Here is a 22,964-nt window from a genome sequence, read left to right on the forward strand (position 1 = left end):
GGTACGTGACCAATGACCATTCCCACCACAACGATAACACGAGTCTTCAAAGTGGTTATTACTTCCACTAGTTTTTCTCTTGCAATTCTCATCATTCTTTGCCCTCTTTGAATAGGAATTTGAACCACCTCGATTATGACCACGACCACGTCCACGGTCAATGCGACGGCCTCGTGCATGTCCATGTCCTCATCCACGACCACGTGTTGGTCCATTTACTACTACATTCGCTTCCGAGAATGGAGTGGAGCCGGTTGGACGGGATTCATGATTTTTCATTAAAAGCTCATTATTTTGCTCAGCCACAAGAAGGCAAGAAATTAGTTCAGAATACTTTTTGAAGCCTTTTTCACGGTATTGCTGCTGCAGGAGCACATTGGATGCATGAAATGTGGAGAATGTTTTCTCCAACATGTCTTCATCAGTGACTTTTTCTCCACATAATTTCAATTGAGAACTGATTCTAAATATTGCAGAATTATACTCACTAATAGATTTAAAATCTTGTAGGCGCAAGTGCATCCATTCATAACGAGCTTTTGGGAGAATGACAGTTTTCTAGTGGTCATACCTTTCTTTCAAATTGTTCCAAAGTACGAGTGGGTCTTTAATGGTCAAATATTTCATTTTTAGTCCTTCATGTAAATGATGGCGTAAAAAGATCATAGCTTTAGCCTTTTCTTGATTAGATGCCTTATTTTCTGCCTTAATTGTGTCTCCCAGACCATTGGCATTTAGGTGAATTTCCGCATCTAGTACCCAAGATAAGTAGTTCTTCCCAGTAATGTCAAGAGCCACAAACTCAAGTTTTGTAAGGTTTGACATGATGGCACTACCACAAAAGAATATAATATTAAAAAAAATTTGCCATGTATGGAAATTACATTGCTCTTCGTTAATGAGAAGAAAAGAAAGGGAAAAAAATTATAAATTACCAAAAGAAAACAAATGAAAAGAAAATTAAATGAGAAAGAGACAAAATTTGATATATTGTCTTTGCAGATATAATCATTTTAAAATCATATCTATCAAATCAAAATAAATTAACAAATAAACAATAAATATTTCTCAAAAATAAATATATACATAGTTTCTAGCCATGTACTTAGATAAAATCAAATTTGAATGACTTCTGGTCATGAGTTAAAAATTATATGGCTTCTAGCCATATGTTAGAAAATTAAAATTATGGCTTCTGATCATTAAAATAGAAAAATCAAAATTATGACTTCTGGCCATAAGAAAGAAAACAAAATTTTATGGCTTCTGGCCATAAAGTATAAAATAAAGTTTTTATGGCTTCTGGCCATAAGAAAGAATAACAAAGTTTTATGGCTTCTGGCCATAAGAAAGGATAATAAAGTTTTATAGCTTCTAGCCATAAAGTAGAAAACAAAGTTTTATGGCTTCTGGCCATAAGAAACAAAACAAAATTTTATGGCTTCTAACCATAAGAAAGAATAATAAAGTTTTATGACTTCTGGTCATAAAGTAGAAAACTTTAAACCATATGGCTTCAAGCCATTTAGGAAAAGAATGGAAAAAAAAAATACTCATAGTGTAGAAGAGTATAGAAGAGTATAGAGGATAGACAATAAATCATGAAACATAATGTATAATAATAAGATCGGAATATTATACCTTTGTTAGAGCCCTTGTGCTGATAACGTGTTGTAAATAAAGAAGAAGAACAGAGAAGAAAGAATATCAATAAGAGAGAGTATTTCTCTTTCTATTCAATGGGGTGCTAAATACATTGTACATGACCTCTATTTATAGGCACGGCTTTACATCTTTGATAGAATTTACAGATATAATAATAAAAGATAATTGTAGATAATGGGGATAATGGGAGATATTAAAGATACTGGGAGATAAGGGAGATAATGATAGATACATGGACATCCATAAAGATATTATATTCATAACAATAATGTATTTTTATTCATTTTTCGAATTGTTGTATTAATTATTGAATTTTAAAATTCAAACATGTATTTAATCAATAAATACTCATTAAGGGTAATGCAGTCATTTGCATGTTTTCGCTACCTGTCTTAGTATCATTCCCATCCTACCAAATAAAATATTTTTGATCAAACTATTTTCTATTTCAGTGTGGCAGTGTCTACCAAACATGTCTTGGGTTCTAATTTTTCTATTCCTTTTCTTTTCATTTCCTTCTATCTATTTCCATTCCAATTAATTTTTTTGTACCAAAGGGGCCCAAATTCCCTGCAACATTGTGAATAAATGATATTGACCTTTAAATTTTAAACAAAAGACTTGTGGCGTATTTGGTTTGGGAGAATAATGGAAAAGAATAAATGAATTAAATAATTAAATCTAAATTTCTCCTTACAATTTTTTATTGACGAACAAAAAGAAGGTATAATAAAAGGTAAATGAAAAAAATTTTTACTTGCCCTTTTCTTTATTCGTCTTAGAGGGTGTTTGGATGAAACCAAACCATGGTTTGAAGAATAACTTCTGGAGAATAGATTTTGGGGAGAATATATTTTGTGAAAAAGTGATTCTAAGAAATGAGAATGTTTGGATAGTTGTTATTAGAAGCACTTTTTATATATATAAATTACTAAAAAAGGCATAAGTTAATATGTTAATTACATAAAAGATAGATTTTATGATATATTTTAATTTGAAGGAATAAAATTGTTAATAATACATTTTTACCAACTTAATTAATAATACATAAGATAATATAATTAATAAATAATTAATATGTGTGTGTGTGTGTATTTATAAGATGTAAGATTAAATATGTTTATAAAAAATAATTGAGTGGTATTAAAGTCATATTATTGTTGAGATATACTCTGACAGGCACAATCATACTCTCCAATTTGAGTCAGAAGCAAAATAGATTCACTTCTCCTGAAATCATAGTTTTGGTGGAGAAATAATCCGAAACCATAGTTTTGGAGCCCAAAACTATGGTTTCGGCCCAAACCATGGTTTCGGATTATTTCTCCAAAATTGATGCTGTTTAAGTGACATCCCACCCAAATCATGGTTTTGCCTCCCAAACCATGGTGTTGGGAGCACTCAAGCAGGCCCATATTTTGAGTGCTGGCCAGTACATTGAGGTATTCTTTTTTTTTCACTAAGAAAATTATATGTATTAGAATTATTTTTAGTTAAGATCGATCTAGTACTGTGAAATATTTTTGTTCCAAATGTATTCAGTATTTTAAAATATTTTATGGTATTATGAAATATTTCTAAAATATTTTCTTGTGTATGTTTAGTATTCTAAAATATTTTGTGATAACCCATTTAACAAAATATTTAAGGATCTTGAATTCTAAAATATTTTGTTGTTTATTCACTATCTTAAAATGTGCGTTCATTATTCTAAAATATTTTATAACAGGACCTACCTGAAAATAATTTCAAGACATAGTATTCTGAGATTTTTTATGATTTATCTAGTACCATGAAATACTTTTTCAGTATTTCAAAATATTTTGTGATGCAATATCACAAAATAGAAAATATTTTAAGACATTGGATAAGTATAAAAAAACTATTTTAGGGTACTAGATGAATTATAAAATATTTAAAGTATTAAAAACACCTGAAAAATATTTTACAATGCTAGATGAATCTTAACCAAAAGTAATTTTAATATATATAATTTTTTTTGTTGCAAAAAAAAAAGAAAAAACCTAAGGCACATAAAAAAAATGTTTCTAGGATACTAAATGAATCATAAAATTCTTTAAGGTATTCAAAATACCTGAAAAATATTTTAGAGTATTAGATGAACTTTAACCAAAAATAACTTTAATACATATAAATTTTTTTGTAGTGAAAAAAGAAAAAAAACTAAGGGGAAAAAAATAAAGAAAATATTTTAACACACTAGATATACATGAAAAAATATTTTAGCATAGTAAATAAATCATAAAATACTTTAAGTTATTGAAAATACCTAAAAAATATTTTAGAGTGCTAGATAAATATTAACAAAAAATAATTTTAATATACATAAAATTTTTTGTATCAAAAAAAGGAGAAAAACTGAAGCAAAAAAAATATTTTGAGACACTAAATACACATAAAAAAATATTTTAGGATATTAGATAAATTATAAAATACTCCAGCCATTTCAAAATATAAGTTAAACTTTATCCGTTTATATTTATTGAGAAATTAGTTAAAATCAGTTTAAAACAATAAATATGTAAGGCGTGTATTTTTTTTTTCAAATTTTCCTTTTTTAATAAAAAAGAATAAGTAAAAGATGCAATAAATGAATAAAAAAGAAAAGATAATATATAAGGGTAAAATTAGAAAAAACTCATTATATATTTAAACAAAAGTGAATATTATCTTATTAAAAAAAAAGCACATCTAACAAAGTTTAACTTATATTTTGAATAAGAGAAAGTACTTTAAAATATTGAATATACCTGAAAAAAATGTTCTAGAGTGTTAGATGGACCTTAACCAGAAATAATTCTAACATATAAATAAATAAAACTTGTGTGTGTGTCTATATAAAAAAGAAAGAAAGAACGAAAGAAAGAAAGAAAGAGAGGAAGGAAGGAAGGAAGGAAGGAAGGAAGGAAGGAAGGAAGGAAGGTATATCACAAAACCTGGCGCTTTGTAATAACTGAATTGAGAAAATTTGATGGGAAAAATAATTATTAATTGGTTGAGGGGTTAATGTCATGGCAAATCCCAAAAAAGATATTTAAATTTTAAAATTTCAAATTATTCTTATTTACTACATTCTAAGGGCAATTGAGTATACTTGAAAAACTAATGAAAACAAATTTCTGCAGTAATTCTTGATTTGTAATTTTAAAATTTAAGAGGTATTTTTTTGAAAATTTTCACTAATATATCATTGTTGGCCATCTATCCTTATTTTTATTTTGATCACTGAAATTTTAAAATATGGTTTTTGGTGTTTAAATTTTATTTGCTGGTCCTTATAATTTTAAAAGGGGCACCCTGAATTTACGGTGTCAAATTGGCATCTGGTCTTTTTTGGTAAGGGAAAAGAAACACGAGAGACGCTGGTTCGATGCGGAAATTAAAGAGATAAGCAATGGGTTTGTCTTTTTGCGGAAGTGAAAGGAAGAGACTAGCTGCGTTGTTCCGGCATTGACATTACAAGGCATTACAAGGCAAAATTAAAAACTGTGTCACGTCATAAAATTTGAAATGGTTGTTGCCACGAACCAGTTTAGTACAGTTACAACGTTTTGATAAAAATATCCCCATGGATAGCATTTTGGTATTACTGTACCTAGCATAACAATAAAAAGGTGTATTTACCGTCATACTCTTTTAGTTCTTAATATAAAATCTATTTAACTAATTTGATTATATTAAAAAAATTAGGTAAGTTAGTTAATTGTAAAAAATATGATGTATTTTTCTTAAAATACCATGATCATTTTTCTTAATATCCTCTTTTCATCTTCTACTTGATTATAGTTGCTGGAGATCCATAGGGGTAGTTTAAGAAAAACTTATAAATATGAGAAATAAGTCTTATATTTAAGTTCAAAATCAACTTAACAATTAGGTCCTATATTAAGAACATGAGGAGTAGTATATTAGAACTCGATCATTAGGAGAGTGAGTTTGTATTGTCAAGAAAGTCATTCACTCTCAGAATAATTTTTATTTTTCAAGTCTAACATTTTTTAAAATAAAACAAAATGAAAATCGTTCAAACCTAAACTCATGAGGTATTATGCAACCCGATGATCAAGAGAATGAATTTGCTAGATGATGATAAGGACAAGAGAAGCGCGAGATAGAGGTTTGTGAGGCTTTTGGCTCTTGCACATGAGGGTGAATGGAGAAAGTGAAATGAATGAAAGGGACTTACAGCCCCTTTGGCTTAGCGGTTCGACGTTTACAAGTTACTTTTTTTAAAACCAAAAACACGTTTAAAAAATTTACGGTGTTCGGATTAGTGATAGAGTAATATATATGAATTCTGCATGAAAAGTTATAATAAGTTATAAGTAAAAATTAACTACTTATGACTTATAATTTATGGCTTTTAAAATATAGAGAGAGAAAAAGTTAAGAAATTTATTCCTTTATCTGATTTTTATTACAAACTTCAAATAACTAATTTATAGATAGCAAAAAATTAGTTGAAATTAGTTGAAAATAATAAATAAGTTAAAAATATACTTTTATTTTCAAATATATCCTTATAAGAAATGATAAAAAAAAAAAAAAGAGATCTGTGGCAGCTTATAAATAATTTAAAATTATTATATTATGTAAGTTGATAATTTTTTAAACAAAATTACTTATTCAATCATAATCTAAATATCTTATTTTTACAAACTAACTTATTTATAAAAATTAATTCAAACATAAATCACATTAGTCAATCTGATTTTTACAAAAATCAAATTAAAAATAAATTATTTTCTTACTACCAATTCAAACGAGAGAACCGAGGAGTCGAGGAGGCTGCGCTAAACGCCATCGACTTGACACCCTTTTCGTGGGGAAAGGAGAAATGATCATGTGAAATGTGAACGACCCTGTAGGAATGGTATAATATATATATATATATATATATATATATATAACAATATAAAACAAAAGGTATTTAATTTTTGATAAATAAAACTAAAATTTTTTAGTGAAAATTAATATTTTGATCTTTCAAATTTTAATTCACTTATAATTCAATCATTCAACTATGATTTGGTACAACTCAGTCCTTGAATCACCAAATAATTATTCTCCATGACAAAAAACATTACGTATATAACACCAATTAAAAGTTGCAAATGTGTCTTCCAACTCAGCTATGCATGACAAAATATGCAATCGGATTCCTCTGCCATCTCCTCCGACCGTATCTCCTTCCTCTACTTCCTCACCCTCATCGTTGGCAGCTATAGTGAACTTCTCATTGATTCCGCTATGCTTTTTGGCCTTTTGTGGCTTTTGCTTTAGTTAACGAATTTAATTTTCGAAGTGCTCAGGCATTTTTTGTTTCTAAAAGTCGTAAAGTTTGGAGCACGAGAAAGTGGAGATAAGTTATTTAATTAAAAGTAATTTTTTGAAATATTTTCATTTTAATCACTTTCATCCAATCTCCTTTCCATCAGTTTTGTCATTTTATGCGACATTATTGACTTGATTCTATTTGAATTATTAAGAAAAATGGAAATGTAATAAACCAAAAGGAAAATCACACCACATTATATGCAAAAGCAGAGCCACAAATGGGAGAATATAATGCTCTATGTACAACCATATGCATACCTGATCTGAAATGAAATATTAACTTTATGAAAAGTGTCGTGACCGGAAAAGAAAAATCATAAAAAGTGTTGCAGCCAAAAACAGAAGAAAGTTTCCAAATTTCAAATGCTCCTTCTCCTCACATTTGTGCTTGGCGCCACTTAAATGTGTAGCTTCTGATGATGAAGGCTCCATCTCTTTATCAAATAACTCATTATATATCAAGTACACTGCTATTTTCACCACAGTAAATTCATTTTCAAAAATTGCTTTCACCTCCACTTGGTCATCACATTCTAGATTTGATATTATTTCCTTCCTTTCTGCTTCTTCCAATGGATTTATTTTGTCTTCAGTATACACCAAAGTGGTTCTCTTAGTAGATTTATTATCATTAAGCTAATTATACGAGATTCACATGTCTTCTTATCCAAATCATCTGAGGAGAAATATGCACAACAAATAGTGATCCCTTTTAAATAATCATGACCACTAACTGAAGGCACTTTAAATTTTACAGAATCTCCTTCACCCTTGAAAGTTCACCATTTGGGATAATTGTGACCAGGGAGATAATAGTCACTATACTTTTTCAGATTCAGCCCCTGCACAATAAAGCAAACACAACTTCTAATTTAACTATATAATATGCATGTAAAAATATTTTTTTAAAAAGAGGGAAATTAAAAAAAATGAATCTAGAAAGAGGGAACCTGTGAAACCATCTCTGAAAGTGCATGAAACACTTGAGAATTCTATCCAATTAAGACATCCCAAAGAACTTTCAAGCCTTGAGATGTCCATGCAACTGGTGGCACACAATGAATCAGGAATCTCCAACCCATCTTCCAACAAAAGATTTTGTTGCTTTGGTTCTCTATGAGGAATTGTTGAAGATCGACCACGGAAACTATTTAGCATATTCCACAAAACAATGATGGCCTACCCACTTGTGTTGGAATACGAGATAGTGGATTATTTGTTGGGGACATCCAAGACCGGCAGTGATGAGGAATCACATGACGTGACAATCCTTCATAACCATAAACAAATAGATATAAAATGCTTTTTAATCTCACTAAAGAAAATGGCACTTTTTTCAATGTAGAAGCAACTAGGGTTGTCAAAGACTCCATTTGCTCTGTGTCCTCCACAAGCTTTTCAATATTTTTACAATCAGAAAGAATGAGTTTTTAAGCATTTTAATCTATAAATGCTTCTTGGGAAATTATGAAGCCCAATACAGTCCTCCAAATCTAGTAGAAGAAGTTTATGAAGAAGCTCAATAGAATGATGTATCTTGGACAAACTTGGATAGCCTTTGAGGAACAACTCTTCCAGATTTGGTAGTTTTGAAAAATTAGCACTACAAAAAAATTGACTTTCAGCGGCGACAAAAAGTCACCGTTGAAAGTATAAAAGTCGTCACTGAAAAGTCATTGCCGTAGCAGCCGTGGCTAAAAACTTTCAGCGGCGACTAAAAAAGTTGCTGCTGAAAGACACTTTCGGCAGCAACATTTGTCGCCACTGAAGACACTTTCGGCGGCGACATTTGTCGCTGCTGAAAACACTTTCGACGGCAACAAGAATGTCGCCATTGAAAGACACTTTCGGCGGTGACATTGTTGTCGCCGCCAAAAAGGATGTTTGTCGCCGCTGAAAGTGATGCCTAAGAAGAATTGGCTTTACCAACGCCACGTCATCACCGCCAGTTGCCACCTCCACCTCATCATCGAACAGGTGCCACGTCATCACTAGCCACCTCCACGTCATTGCCACATTACTCCTCCCTGTCACGTCATTGTCCAAATATTTTCACCTTAAATTTGTCTTCTTCAAGGTTCAAACTCGTGACCACCTCCTTTCGTTCCAATTTTCTTGCTGCTGAGCCAGATTGAATTTGTTTATTAATATTGTAAAATAAAATATATATTATTATATTATACTTTCAGCAGTAACTTTATAATGTCGCCGCTGAAAGTCAGACCTTCAACGGTGACACTAATAGTCGCCGCTGAAAGTGAACCCAGTGATTACATCACCTTCCGCTCAATGGTATACTTTCAGTGGCGACAAAAAAAGGCGCCGCTCAAAGTGAACTTTGAGCGGCGACCAAAAAAATCGCCGCTTAAAGTTTTCTCTTCTAATTTTGCAGCTGGAAGCTTCGGTTCTGGCTTCAAAATCGGATTTTGAATCCCAGGTAAGAAGAAAAATAAGAGAAAATAAAACATAGATTATTTCTGGGTGGAGAAATTAAATGAGGAGGCTACATGCATTAAGCGCCATTGACTCATAAGTCCCTTAAAAGAATATTATTAACATGCATTGGGCCTCTAAAAGCACTTTTTAAAAATATTTTCATGTAAATCGAGATAAAACTCTTTTTACATATTTACTTATATTGTAGAATCATTTTTAAACCCATGATTTAGTTTTCATTCAAATATCCCCTAAGGCGAATAACACTATAACCTAACAGTATAAAAGCTTCTCTGTAAATAGGGGTGTTTGGTAACCCGTAAAAAATACTTTTTAAAAACGTTTACACACAAGTCAAGACACTTCTCTCACATATTTATTTCGTGTATCGTAAAATTATTTTTAAAATCATAGTTTGATTTTTATTCAAATATCCCCTAAGACGAATAACATTATAACCTAGTAGCATAAAAGCTTATCTGTAAATGAGTGGTCGCAAGTTGGATCTTGCTCCTAATATTTTAAAAAAACATGTATTAAGGCATCAATCAACGTGTAGGAGCGGACGCGGAAGAAGCATTATCAATCAACCCATGCGGGAGCGGTCGCTTAGGTCGTCTCTTCTGTCCCACATGCCAACCTACTTTATTAACTTAATGGTGTGTGACTCATTTATTAATGAGAGTATACAAAGAAAACTTTAATAAATGCATAAAATACAGAATATTCGTTTCTTATAAATAAGATATGTAGAAGACACCACACGGCTAATATATTTATAAAAAACCAGAAAAATAATACATTTTTATCGTTTAATAAATGTCCTGTGCATGAGATGGGGCTAAAAGCGGGAAAGGAAAGAGTAATCCTCACCAACCCTAGTTAATTATTACAGCACAACGCGTTCTGTCTTTTTTATACGTATGCGGTGGGTTGGGGGAATGATTCAAAAGGTGAGGCTTTATTGTCGGTTTCACTAATTCACTGTCATCACTATCACGTCTTTAATGAATTTAATCTGAAGCATTTTAATTTGTCTCTAAAAGACTTAGGGTTTGGAACACGATAAAGTGGAGTTCAGTTATTTAATTAAAAGTAAGGTTTTCTTTGTTATTTTAATCTTAACCACTTTCACCTAATCTCCTTTTCAGTTTTCTCATAGTGTGGGAGGATATATATTATTGTTCGACATTATTGGCTTGATTCTATTTAAATTATTAAGGACAATGAAAATGGAATGTGAAACTCGGTCAAAAAAAAAGGAATGTGAAACCAAAATCTGTTTTCCCACTGAATTGTCAGGGATTAAAAGTTAAAACTTTGTGGTCCTTTGCTGGCAAGCATTGAGAGTGAGAGATAGGAATTGAGAATAAGATTGAGAAAACTACGTATCAAAAAAGTATTCGGAATGAGGGGTTACTTATTATTTGGGATTAAACAAACCCATATAGATGAGATTGAGGAATACTATGGACGGAGGTAGCATTAAAAATTTAATTCTGAGATTAAGATTTTTAATACCAAATTGCACTTCCTTCCCAACAAATAACAAGGGCCTTTTTAATAATAAGGTTGTCATAGTCTTTTTATAATTTATAATTAATTTAAAGATAAAATTAGTGTAATTATTTCCTCCAAATATTACACTATACCAACATAATTTTAAAGCCCAATCTCACTCTTAATTTCACTTCCATACCCAATTCCATTCTCATTCCCAATCCATCGTAATAAACCTATGTACCAAACATGACCTATATGAGCTTCTTTAATTAAATCAACCACATAAAAGTATAAATATATATACTTCCTCCAATTAAATGTAAAATCAAAATTAATTAATTTGAGAGTCTGAAAAAAGAGTTAAATTAGTTTTTTATAATTAATATGTACAAAATTTATGAAACATGTTTCAAAAATATCCCTACCATTAATGAGTATATATGATTTGGATTTTTAGATAAGAGAGAGACCATATTAGATTTTAATGCAGAGAGAAATAAAGAAGGTCCAATAAATCGGAGTATTATATGACCATACATACATACATACATATTGAAATGAATACTTTACGACCGGAGGGAATACGACGGAAAGAAGCATGTGCGGGAGCCCGCGGGAGCTTTTCCCTGAGATTTTTTTTAAAAAAAATTTATAATGTATAGGTCTTATGCATTTTTGGCCCCACGAAATTTATATGAAAAATTAAATTAATAATTTAAAAATATAAATTGAAAATTTTAAATTTAAAACATCCAAATTAGATTTAAACTGTCTGGTGTACTGAGCACTATACCTCAACCCATCAACTCAGGGGTCCAGAATAAGAAAAATAAAGGTGTTGTTTGGTTTCTTGTTTGAAAAAACTTTTTTTTTGGGAAAAAAAAAAGCGGCAAGGCTAATGTGACGGAGAGGAGGATGACGTAATTATGACGATCTCCTTTGTCAACAAAGACAGTTTTTTTTGGGGTGACATGTCAACAAAGAAATTTTTCATAACCTGGCAAGGTTGATTTTACTCCAATTGTTAATATTATTATATGACTTGTTAACTGTGTTACTGAAGTTGTAAAAATACTATTTTTTGAATTTCTCATGAAACTTGTTATTAAATACCATATCAAATTTATTAATAGAGTTACAGAACTTGTTAGCGGCATTACTGAAATTATAAAAATACCACTGTTTGAATTTTTTGAAAAACCTATTGTTAATTGCTATACTGAATTTGTTAATAGCATTACAAAAGTTGTTAATTGTTTTACTAAAGTTGTAAAAAGTTTCAAGAAAAGGTAGTTGCTTAAGTTGTAAAAATGCCATTTTTTTAATTTTTAAAAAAACTTGTTATTAAATGCTATACCGAAATTGTTAATAGAGTCATAAAACTTATTAACATTATTATTGAAGACATAAAAATACTACTTTTTGAATTTTCTGAAAAACCTATTGTTAACTACTATATTAAATTTGTTAATAACGTTACAAAAGTTGTTAATCGTTTTATTGAAGTTGTAAAAATTTTCAAAAAAAATTGTTGCCAGCGGTCGGAGGCCCAGTGATAGTAGCCACTGTCTACACTGGAGTTCCAGTGACTGGCTGGCCAGTGGGGGCTTTTGGTTTTTTTAAAAATAATGAATAAAATAAAAGACAATATAGTCATTTCAGCAAATTTAAAAATATGAAAAATAAATTAATGATTTTAAAATTACAAAGTGAACACTTTATAATTCAAACCATCCAAATTCGATTTTGCATGTGCTTATTTTAAGTTCTTATAAGTCAAGATAAAACTCTCCGTACATACTCACTTTATGTTTTATAAATCACGATTGAAAAGCTGACTTATACTAAAATTCCAAACAAGCCCTTAGATGATTTGGTGTGATGAGCACCTAACCCAACGCTTCAACCCCGGTCCCTAAGCAAAAGAAAAGCAAAGAAAATTTGGCATGTTGTGGTGAAAGATAGAAACGGAAAGCCCTCTCCATGAGTCGGTAACGTTGGCTTTACTCCAATTGTTGATGGGAAAAGACAAATTATTTCTTCAATCAGGATTAAGTTGAAGCAATAATGTTTTACATGATTAAGTTTCTGTTTGTTGGAAAATGAGTTAAACTTGATTAATTAATTACAACCTCTAAACGAAAAGGCATGACCATAAGACGAATGTAGAAGCTTCAATACCTAAGATCAGTACTAGAAAATACTACCTCTACTCCATAATATAAGATATAATTGACTAATTTGATAATATTAAAAAAGCTAAATAAATTTTTTAAAGTATTTATCTTTTATCGTTGCTCTTCAAACTAATTTACCTTACTTATAAATTGATATATAATCTAATAATACACATAAGTATTTTAGAAAGATAATGTAATGTATGCTCCTCAAATCCTCAGGATGTATCAAACGACATCTCTTCCCCGGTCACACAATAAACTATATCAAGCTTGTTATTCTTAACAAAGTGATATTTTTTATTTGAATTAAAAGGGTAAGTACTGAAAGTATGATGTTATAAGCGAAATCAAACTCATGACCTCCTATTCTTAAAGAAGCTCTCATAAGCCATGACACTAGGTTACAAGATCATGAACTTTTAGCATAAACATACGAGAATGAAAGAGAAGGAATATTCACTAATTCGAGTCTTTCTTACTAAGTGGCTAATTTCTGGCAAAAAAATATTAAGATGGCTAATTAACTTACCTAAGTAGGATACAACATTTAAACCATTGTTTGTGAATTTATCTATGGAATTGACACAAGTTTAGTGGGTATTAATTCCCTTCTAAATTCCAACGCGGTTCACTGTTTATATATCTCAAGGTGGGGAATATATGACGCGCACACGCTTGCTTCTTGGCTCTCACTTATGAACGAACATATAATAAAACTGCAATGGAAAAGTTGGAGAAACAATCTTATGAATCATCATAGAGTAACTCTTGAGAACTCCAGCTTTAAGGGGTCAAGTTAGTAAATAAGGTGTTCAAACATGAGATGGGCTTGTCTTGTCCAACGGGACAAATGCTCCACAAAATATTACTCTTATTTTTGAAACAAAAAACACGGTAGTGAGTGGGCCTGTGAGAGACTTTGTGAGATCAATTGAGTTGGAGTTTAACAGCTCCTTCGCCCCAAAACTGACTCACAACACAGCGCCAGTTGCTTTCGCGTGCGAGGAGGCAAATGAAGTATATGTGCGTGCTTCGTCAGATTTTATTTAGGCCACTTCATTTCTGTTAACTCAAATTATAATTCAAATTACGATAAGCACTCCACGTCTATTATTGTAATGAGCATGAAATATGCTCCTTTTTTTGACAGAAGGACTAACCTCGTTAGTAGAATACTACCTCCAGTCCTATTTATAATATGTTATAGATTACAAACAAGATCTTATAAATAGGATCCCAAGTAGTAAATAATAAGGATGATATAAAAGGAAAAAAAAAACTATACGTACTTGATTCAAAATGGAATGAAATTATAAGCACTTGCAAATTAATTTTTCAGAAAAGAAAAAATTATATAGACGCCTTAACCATACTTTTATGAATTATTAGTCTTCAATGTTATTTATTTCTTCTAGTGGTCCCTATTTGTCATTTCGCAAGGGAAAATAATCAAAAATGAAATAATGAGTGAAAAAACGATACCGCACAAGTGGACAGTGGATTTTTTTTTTTCCACTTTACTTTTTAGTCCGTGCATACATTATTCTGTTCCCTTATTGAAAGGTATACAATTGTTATCGTTACTTTCACACTACTATATTGGCAAAAGAAAGTCTAAAATTATTACTTATAATAACATTTAAAATTCTTTTATGCGGGACAAGAACCAATCCTTTAAAACCCAAACCAAGGGGACCAAAAATATGATCAGATCGTGGGTTTAATGGTCAATTAGTTCGACTAATGATTAAATCGATGGCTTATAATTATTAAATTAAAAATAATTATTTTTATTAATATATAATCAATTTTCCAACATCAGTTTTTGTCAGATCAATAAGTTGAACTGGGTAAATAACAGCAAAAAAGCACTAATTTTTTATTTAAAAAGGGGAGGGAAAAGATATTCCCCATAGCAGATATCTTTCGGAAAAAAATCGTTTTTACATTTACTTGTAATATTTTATATGACTCAACAAAGAAACCTTATAGTTTGGTTGATAATGTAGTTGTTTCATGATGATGTAATTGGTTTAGTTTGGTTGGAACCTCTCATCCTTGTATATTTTTACTTTTTATACTAGGCACATGTATTCTTCTATTGGAGGTAATCATGTTCGAAACATTATCAGGCACTAAATGTGAATACCTCTCTCAACAGCTATTCAAACCTTAGTTCATCACTTTATAAGAAACTAACCTTTTTTACTAAACTTAACCCCATTATTTCTTAAGTTTCGTATGGTCAAGTGTCCACATGTCCCAATTCCCAAACAACTCCCTTGTGGCATCATCAATATTTCTGATGAGATGGCATTAACCCAATTATACAGAACAACAAATTGATGACAAATAATATAATAAAAAGAAGCTTAATATAAAGACAGACATCACTCTCTTTTTATATTCAATTACATGATTCTAGAATATTCTTTACGAAATCAAATGTACAATTATCCCTAATGCTATTGAGTTATATTTAAGTATTGCAGTTGTACTTCAGTGTCGTTTTGATCCAATTAGAGGCAGCTTGCCAAATGTAAAGTTTTCCTGCTTTCAAAGTTCACTTTAATGGCATATTAGCATGAAAGCTTTCCTATGAATAACGGATCACAAATTTAATCATACTTATAACAAAATGTTTGCTCTCGTAATTCAAAAAAGAAATCATTTCTCACTTTTATTTAAGGAAAAACAAGCTTGATCTACTCGACATCACTATTTAATTTAACAATTATTTGCATTTTGACAGAGAGATTGACACATGGGCAAAGGTGGGCTGTAGCTTAAGGCTAGCTCCATTCTATTGAGCATAACAAGCATAACAAGCACTCATAATACGTGCTTGTTTACGACAACCGCAAGTGAAAAAATAAGTGGCCTATTGAATGATTAGTCAATTCATCAAGTGCTCACAAATTAATATACACGGTATTCATATGAAAGATGGAAAATCCTAATGAATTCTAATAAATAAATAACTTATAATCAGATTCTTGATAATAACAATGAAACAAATGACACTGCAAAATTGAAAACGAAATTTCTTTTTCTCCTAGGAGAGTGAGAAAGGCTCTGATTCTGGGTTCATGGCTTTACATTTGATTACACTCATTGTAGTCTACAGCTCAAAATACTAAGTACAACGGCATTAAACTTTACCCTACTAAGTGAGGTCACATGATATCATTGTGTTCTGTCAACAACAAACTCTAGAAGACTTAATAAGGCACATAAACAAAATGCTGATTGATCCATTGAATTTAAGTGAGAAGGTGTTCTACCCATTGCTCTAGAATAGCAGGGGAGTCATACCAAGGTCTCAACTCATCATCTGAACCAACAGGTGAGTGATGAACTCCATCCAGGCTAACGTTGAGTGCGCCCTCAAGATGGGCTGATACCTCTGGCACCACACCATCAACCCATACATCTGCCTGCCCACAAACATGAAAAAATCTCATGGCTTTACTTACCTGAAACATCTTTCCTTTAACCCCTTAAAATACGTGTTTGGAAGCGTTTCATGAAACAAGCCCATAGATTAAAAATTTGTAATTGGTTCTCAGGTTACTGTTCACTGGTTAAATTTCAGATTTTTAGTCTAACTTTGAGCAATCATAACTCTTAGCACACACATCCGTTTTAAGTCATCTACTACTTGTTTTAAAGCTCAGAATGTGTACTTTAATCATGCCAAATTTCATGGGCAGAGTCAGTCATTTGCCATACTTGTCACTATTTTGTTGCTCAATTAGGGATAGCTTATCCCCTAACTTGCACTAATAGTTCATGATTAAGACTTTCCATACATAATACCATTCCATTCATACACTAACCATTCCCATACATTATTATAGCTAATTACACAAGCCAACATCATTATTTATCATCACATACCATCAATGGCACATTTACAACATACATTGGTATATACAGTGTATAACATAATACAACAAATCTCCCCAAATCTTTTCCTCTTTCCTTGCTTCCACTTCATGTATCCTTCGCTTGATCATATCACCTATTATGATTGGTTAAGGGAGGGTGAGATTCGGGAGAATCTCAGTAGCAAATATTACCATTTATACATGCAAGATGGATGCAAGTGTATGACATGCTTTTGTGCACAACTTTATCATTTATGCATGGTAAAATGCCATGGAAAGTAAGCCAGTTCATTCGTATTCACATAACATAATGCTAAGGCATACTTAACTAAACATAACAATCATAGTTCGGCAACATAGTTTAATCACATCATGGCATTCATAACACATACACACATACACATCAAGCACACAAGAAAGGTAAGTTCGCTACCTTGTATCATAAGTTTTCTCTTGCTCTTCAACTTACTCCCTTTTGTTTCCAGCCATTAAGGTTGCTTCCTCAACCTTTGCCATTCCTTTTTCTTGATGTCTCATAGACTCAAATGGACCAACACATCATTTCCATTTATTCATTAGAGCCATGGTGATCAACAACATCAATACTTTGTTTTCTTTGAGCTATATTAGCTTCTAACTTTTGAACTTGATTTCCAGCCTTCCCAAAATTAATTCCACATACTATTCCCACACAATTTTGCATGTAGAATCTATTTATAAGCTCAAAATAATCAAAATCAAACTCCTCCCTACTCAACTTGATCTGGCCGAACATAGGGTCTTGGGGCTTAACATTGCCCTTTAAATTCTAATGCTTCCAAACTTGTTTTCTCACCTTTACCCCACATAATTTTTCATTTTAAATACATTGGAAGCATCAAAATAATCAAAATCTAATCCTAGCCCCAAGAACCAGCCTTGGCCGAAATATTACTCAAGTTACATAATCAAAAAATTCAACCAATTTTAACGTAAAACCACTTGATTCTTGTTTCTTTTAAGCTTTTAAACATTATTCTAATATCAATTTCATCTTCCCCTATTCTTAAGAATTTCATGTAGCATAACCCCCTGGAGTTTCAAACTCCCAAAAATCATTAAAATCCATAACCAAGCTCAACAACAAGGGTAGTGAAAACTACATCAAAAACCATAAACACACCTTGTATTAGAGCTTGATCTTGCATATGACCAATTGGCCTTTCTTTCTCTCTCTAGAAAACATTTTACCAGATCTTCCTCAAGGTTTCCTCTAGGTTGGACGAAAATGAGGGAGGGGAAGGGGTATTTATAGAAAAGAAGACTGAATTTGGGTTGTTGATCTTAAAAATATGTGGCTTGATCTGGACCGTCTATTTTTTCTTTTAATCTTGTAGTGACAAGTGTCCCATGACATCATGCTTACATCATATTGATGAAATCATGCTTACATCATTAATCCACATACTTTTAATCCAACCGTACACGTGTCTTGCATCCGACAGTACATGTGTCTTGCATCCAGCCGTACACATAATACTTTCTTTTTTCATCTAACTGTACACTTGTCTCCTCTATATTCCTTCATCATTTTGGCATTAAAATGGGAGAAAATTAATATAAATTCGTGCAAAATACAACCTTAGGCATTTCTCCATCTGTCTTGCCATTTTGCATCGTATAGGGTACTTTTTAGGATCCTGACTTTCCTGAGACCACTGGGATATGTTATGGTACCATTTTCTCACCTCAAATAAATCCAAATGGCATTATATAACATGTCCAAAGAGGGAGTGATGCTCTTCCCTTGTTCTTCCATTAAAATAATTAAAATAATTAATAATATTTATTTCGGAGTGAATTTGATTGAATTCTTTCTACCAGTCCACAACTCCGAGAATCTACCTCTAGGTACCAATACTATTTATTCATCATGGGGAATTCCTCTAATTTTTCTTAAGTCAAAATTCAATCTCTAGACATTTGACTTTGACTTTTCCCGGATAGTACGTAAATAGGTTTTAAATTCCATTAAACCTAATCTCTTTGCTTTCTAGGGACGAAATTATTTTTAAAACCTGTGATAATTCCTCAAGTATTTTTTCCCATTTTCTTCCAATTATCTGAGGCCTCCCTATACTTTAAATAATTTATTTTTGAAAATATTCCAAATCAGTCAAAATCCTAGGAATTCCATAATTTCCTTCTAGGGGTATTTTTGTCATTTTTAGCCTCACACAGGCCTCTAAACCTTATTCCCATTTTTCTGAAATTTTTTTGAAGTGTTTAGGCCTTAACCTACCATTTCTTATTTTCTAGGATTTTTCTGGGATTTTCGGGCATAATTTCTATTTTTGCCCTTACCGGTCCAAATCTTTGCAAAATTATGATTTTGCCTCTGGTTTGGCTTAACGTGAAAATTTTACAAATTGAAAATTTTGCTTCTAAAATAAATAAAAATCTGGGTCCGTATATTCAAAACTCAAACATCAAAATATACAGGGGCATTATACATTGCAGTCTGGCTCTAATTCTGGGTTCATGACTTCACACTTGATGATACTCATTGTAGTCTACCGGCTCAGAATACTAAGTACAACAATAGTAAACTTGATTATACTAAATGGGGTAAATTACATAAATTGTAGGTTAAACTCCAAATGACTAAATAGTATGCATAAACAAAATGCTGATTCGTCCCTTGAATTTAATTGAGAAGATGTTCTACGCATTGTTCTTGAATAGCAGGAGAACCACACCAAGGTCTCAACTCATACTTCTGGCACCACACCATCACCCCATGCATCTGCCTCCCCACAAACCTGACAAAATCTCATGGCTTCAGTCACCCGTAGTTAACCAGGAAGAAGATGACAGTGAAGTATCCTTGACTTGCGTTAATAGCAGTTAAAGACTTAAAAAATAAAGTTTCCTGGTGAAGACCATAAAGTTAAATTACCATTGGTTCTTCTAAAATTACTGCTTGATCTTGTCAAGGTGTTTTAATCCAAAGAGAGGAACAAAACTTGAAACAAAACAGTCTTGTAATTTTGAAAGCAGTCATGCTGTAACTTTAAGTAACACCATTAGTAATTTTATGAGAATCAATGGTCACTTATTTCTATGGTCCTTAGAGGATTTTTTTTAAGTTTTAATGTCCCTGTAACCGTCATTAACACAAGTTATGGATCCTTCATTGTAATTTTTCATTGCTGATTTATCAGTTGGACCGGAGGATAGTGATTTAAATAATTATAACCACCAGTGAACAAATGAAACTCAATTTTGGAGTAAATGATACCATACAATATTTGGAGGAAACAATGTTCTCTGCGCTTGAAACTAATCAAACTCTATAGTATTAAAGTGACAAAGGGGAGAAAACCAACTTCGAGGTAGCCAATTTATCAATCGTCATTGGAGAATCATGATAAAATTTTGCTTTAAAATGATTCAATCACCTGCTTGTACCTTTGTCCGACAAAGCGAGGTCGAAAAGTCGTAGTAATTGGAGGAGAATTGCCTGAAGCACTCACAACGTCAGCTTCAGGAACTGGCTGAGAACCGTTTATGGGAACCACAGACTCAATTTTTGCATTTGACTACGGACCAAGAGACTGAGCCCCTTCAATGTATCTGCATCTAGCTTTACTCACTTTAAATCCATATTATCAATCACTCTTTGGCTGGACTATTGAAGCTACACTAAAGATAACAAAGATACTGAACTCTTTCGAAATATTTTTTGTAGTGTCTGCTTCATCCCATAAACTCCTAAAGTTGTCGCCAAAATAGATGCTTTAAGATTTTAGATCAGCATGAGGTGTTAAACCATAAGTATATATAGTTCGTAACTAGAAAACAATGAATCAAGGTGTTGTTGGTCTTTTTGGCTTCAACCACTTCTGGTTCACTACCACAGTCAAATACTTAAGCGGGGAAAATAATTTCACACTTATCGAACAAATGAACAACGCATTCAGCAAAGCATGAAGAATGAGTGTACCTTCCAGCAATAGAAACATACTGCAATTGGGAGGCTGTAAACAGATTTTGAGCAGTTATGTTCATTATAATTCAAGACACCCCGTGTTTGATCAATAACCTCAGGTGCGCCCTTTGGAGGCGGGCTGAGAAGAATGTTGAAAAAAAATTGATCAGAACTTTAAATAAAGTTAGAGAACTGACTCCTTCATGTTCAAGTAAATAAAGGAGTGAGCATAAATTTTATTCCTCCAAAATTACACCTAGTCTCATTCGATATCTCACAGCTTTAACATCCCATATCAGTCTTTGAGTATCTTCTTTTTCATCCTTACAATAAGCTCATTAGCAGATAGTAAGCAAAGATAGTTCATGTAGCCTAAAGTGAAGTTGATGTCCAGTTCAGTGTTCGCTTTACACTTGGCAAAGCCAAGGAATTTGAAACGGTGCTTGGTGCACTTTGTAATTCAATGCCAAGTAAGCACTTAAGATCACATCAGCTTCACATTGAGTTGCATCACCATCTCCTTTAATTATCTATTAGTGGGCTTCGATTAATGCGAAATTTACCTTAAAAGGTCAATTCACTTAAATTAAAACTATAAATGCATTCTCTAAAGAAACTATATATGCTGTAAGTATTAACCATTGACCAACTCCAAACCATTTTAGAGGATTTAATATCTATAAGCATGAATATTAGAGGTGAGGGGTTCCAAGAGTCAGTAACAAAGAAATAGGGGACATCCCAAATTCTTCCATACGCAGACACGTCCAAGCCATCCTCCGGCTGAGTGTCCAATCAAGGATAAAGTCGCACCTAAAACAAGGTTATTTGCAGGGATTAGGATTAGTAAATTGACGATGCACGAAGAAGACATGATGGGAATTCAAATGTTCTGTGAATAATTGCTCTAAATTTCATGGTCACCCAGACTTGTGTTGGCAGAACAATCATTTCTTGCTGGACAGATTTAAATGGTTATTTGAAGTGTCAATCTTTCCATTCTAGCTCTCTCTGCCCTCTTGTTTTCTCCCCAGTTCTATGACATTGTTGAGAGTTGTGTCATATGAAAGATCAAAAAAGATGAACCATTTCAGAATGACTTTTTTTCTATAACTATAATTACACACACACACACAAACATATTGCAATCACCCTGCTTCACCTTGAGCTCCTTCTCGCTGCTACTTTTACATTCAAAAATTCCATGGTTCCTTTCCTTCTACAGGTACCAGCAAATCACTCCAAAAATAGTATCCCAATTGGCATGCCTTCTCGAATCGTTCTCCTTTAGGCCTCGAGTAAGCCAGATCAAGCTGAAAGAAACTCTGCAAAATTTCGTTTGGAACAACAAAGTTTCCAGACTTCCTCTGCACGTCCTCCTCAATGCCAGCACAGCGACCACACATGACAGTATAGCACTTCCTCTGATTCAGACCTTTTTTTACAGGCCTCTCAGATTCGGCTCGAAGATCTTTATACCTGGAGGGTTCCCTCCGCCGCCCCCTCCCCGGGGGCCCTGAGAGTGCAGGCTCTTATTCGATGAATAAAATATCACTTGGGAAGTAGCTTCAAAAGCTCCTAGTTCCACTCACCCTCACAACTTGTCATATCTCTTGCATTTGCCTCCAGCTAATGCCCAGTGGCGCTTATCCATCCAAAACACTGCTTTCTCCTGTTCTAATATCATAACCAGTATGTCCCACAACTTTTGGCCACTATTCCATAAGGTTTTTCCACACTGTAGAGTCATTATTCTTTTCAATAGCAGAACTATATCAATCTTCAATGGCAGGTAATAAAGCATACCCAAAAAAAAAGTCATAATTCTATCCCTTTTACCTTTCAATTTAGTCTAAAATTTTTCACTCTATTTGGTTATTTCTGTATTTTTGATACAATTGTTTTTAAATTTTTTTGCTGGGAATAGGAAGGGATGAGGAAAAAGGGCGTCACCCCACATTA

The 22,964-nt window shown here is 32.3% G+C and overlaps 1 pseudogene; it reads right to left on the reverse strand.

The window, feature by feature from the left end:
* Nucleotides 1-16,405: 16,405 nt before the first annotated feature.
* Nucleotides 16,406-22,752, reverse strand: LOC114721463 (uncharacterized; annotated as a pseudogene).
* Between the last annotated feature and the right edge of the window lie 212 nt (nucleotides 22,753-22,964).

Source organism: Neltuma alba, unplaced genomic scaffold (assembly GCF_004799145.2).
Source record: "Neltuma alba isolate B1F8T4 unplaced genomic scaffold, ASM479914v2 tig00012036_pilon, whole genome shotgun sequence".
Classification (NCBI taxonomy): domain Eukaryota; kingdom Viridiplantae; phylum Streptophyta; class Magnoliopsida; order Fabales; family Fabaceae; genus Neltuma; species Neltuma alba.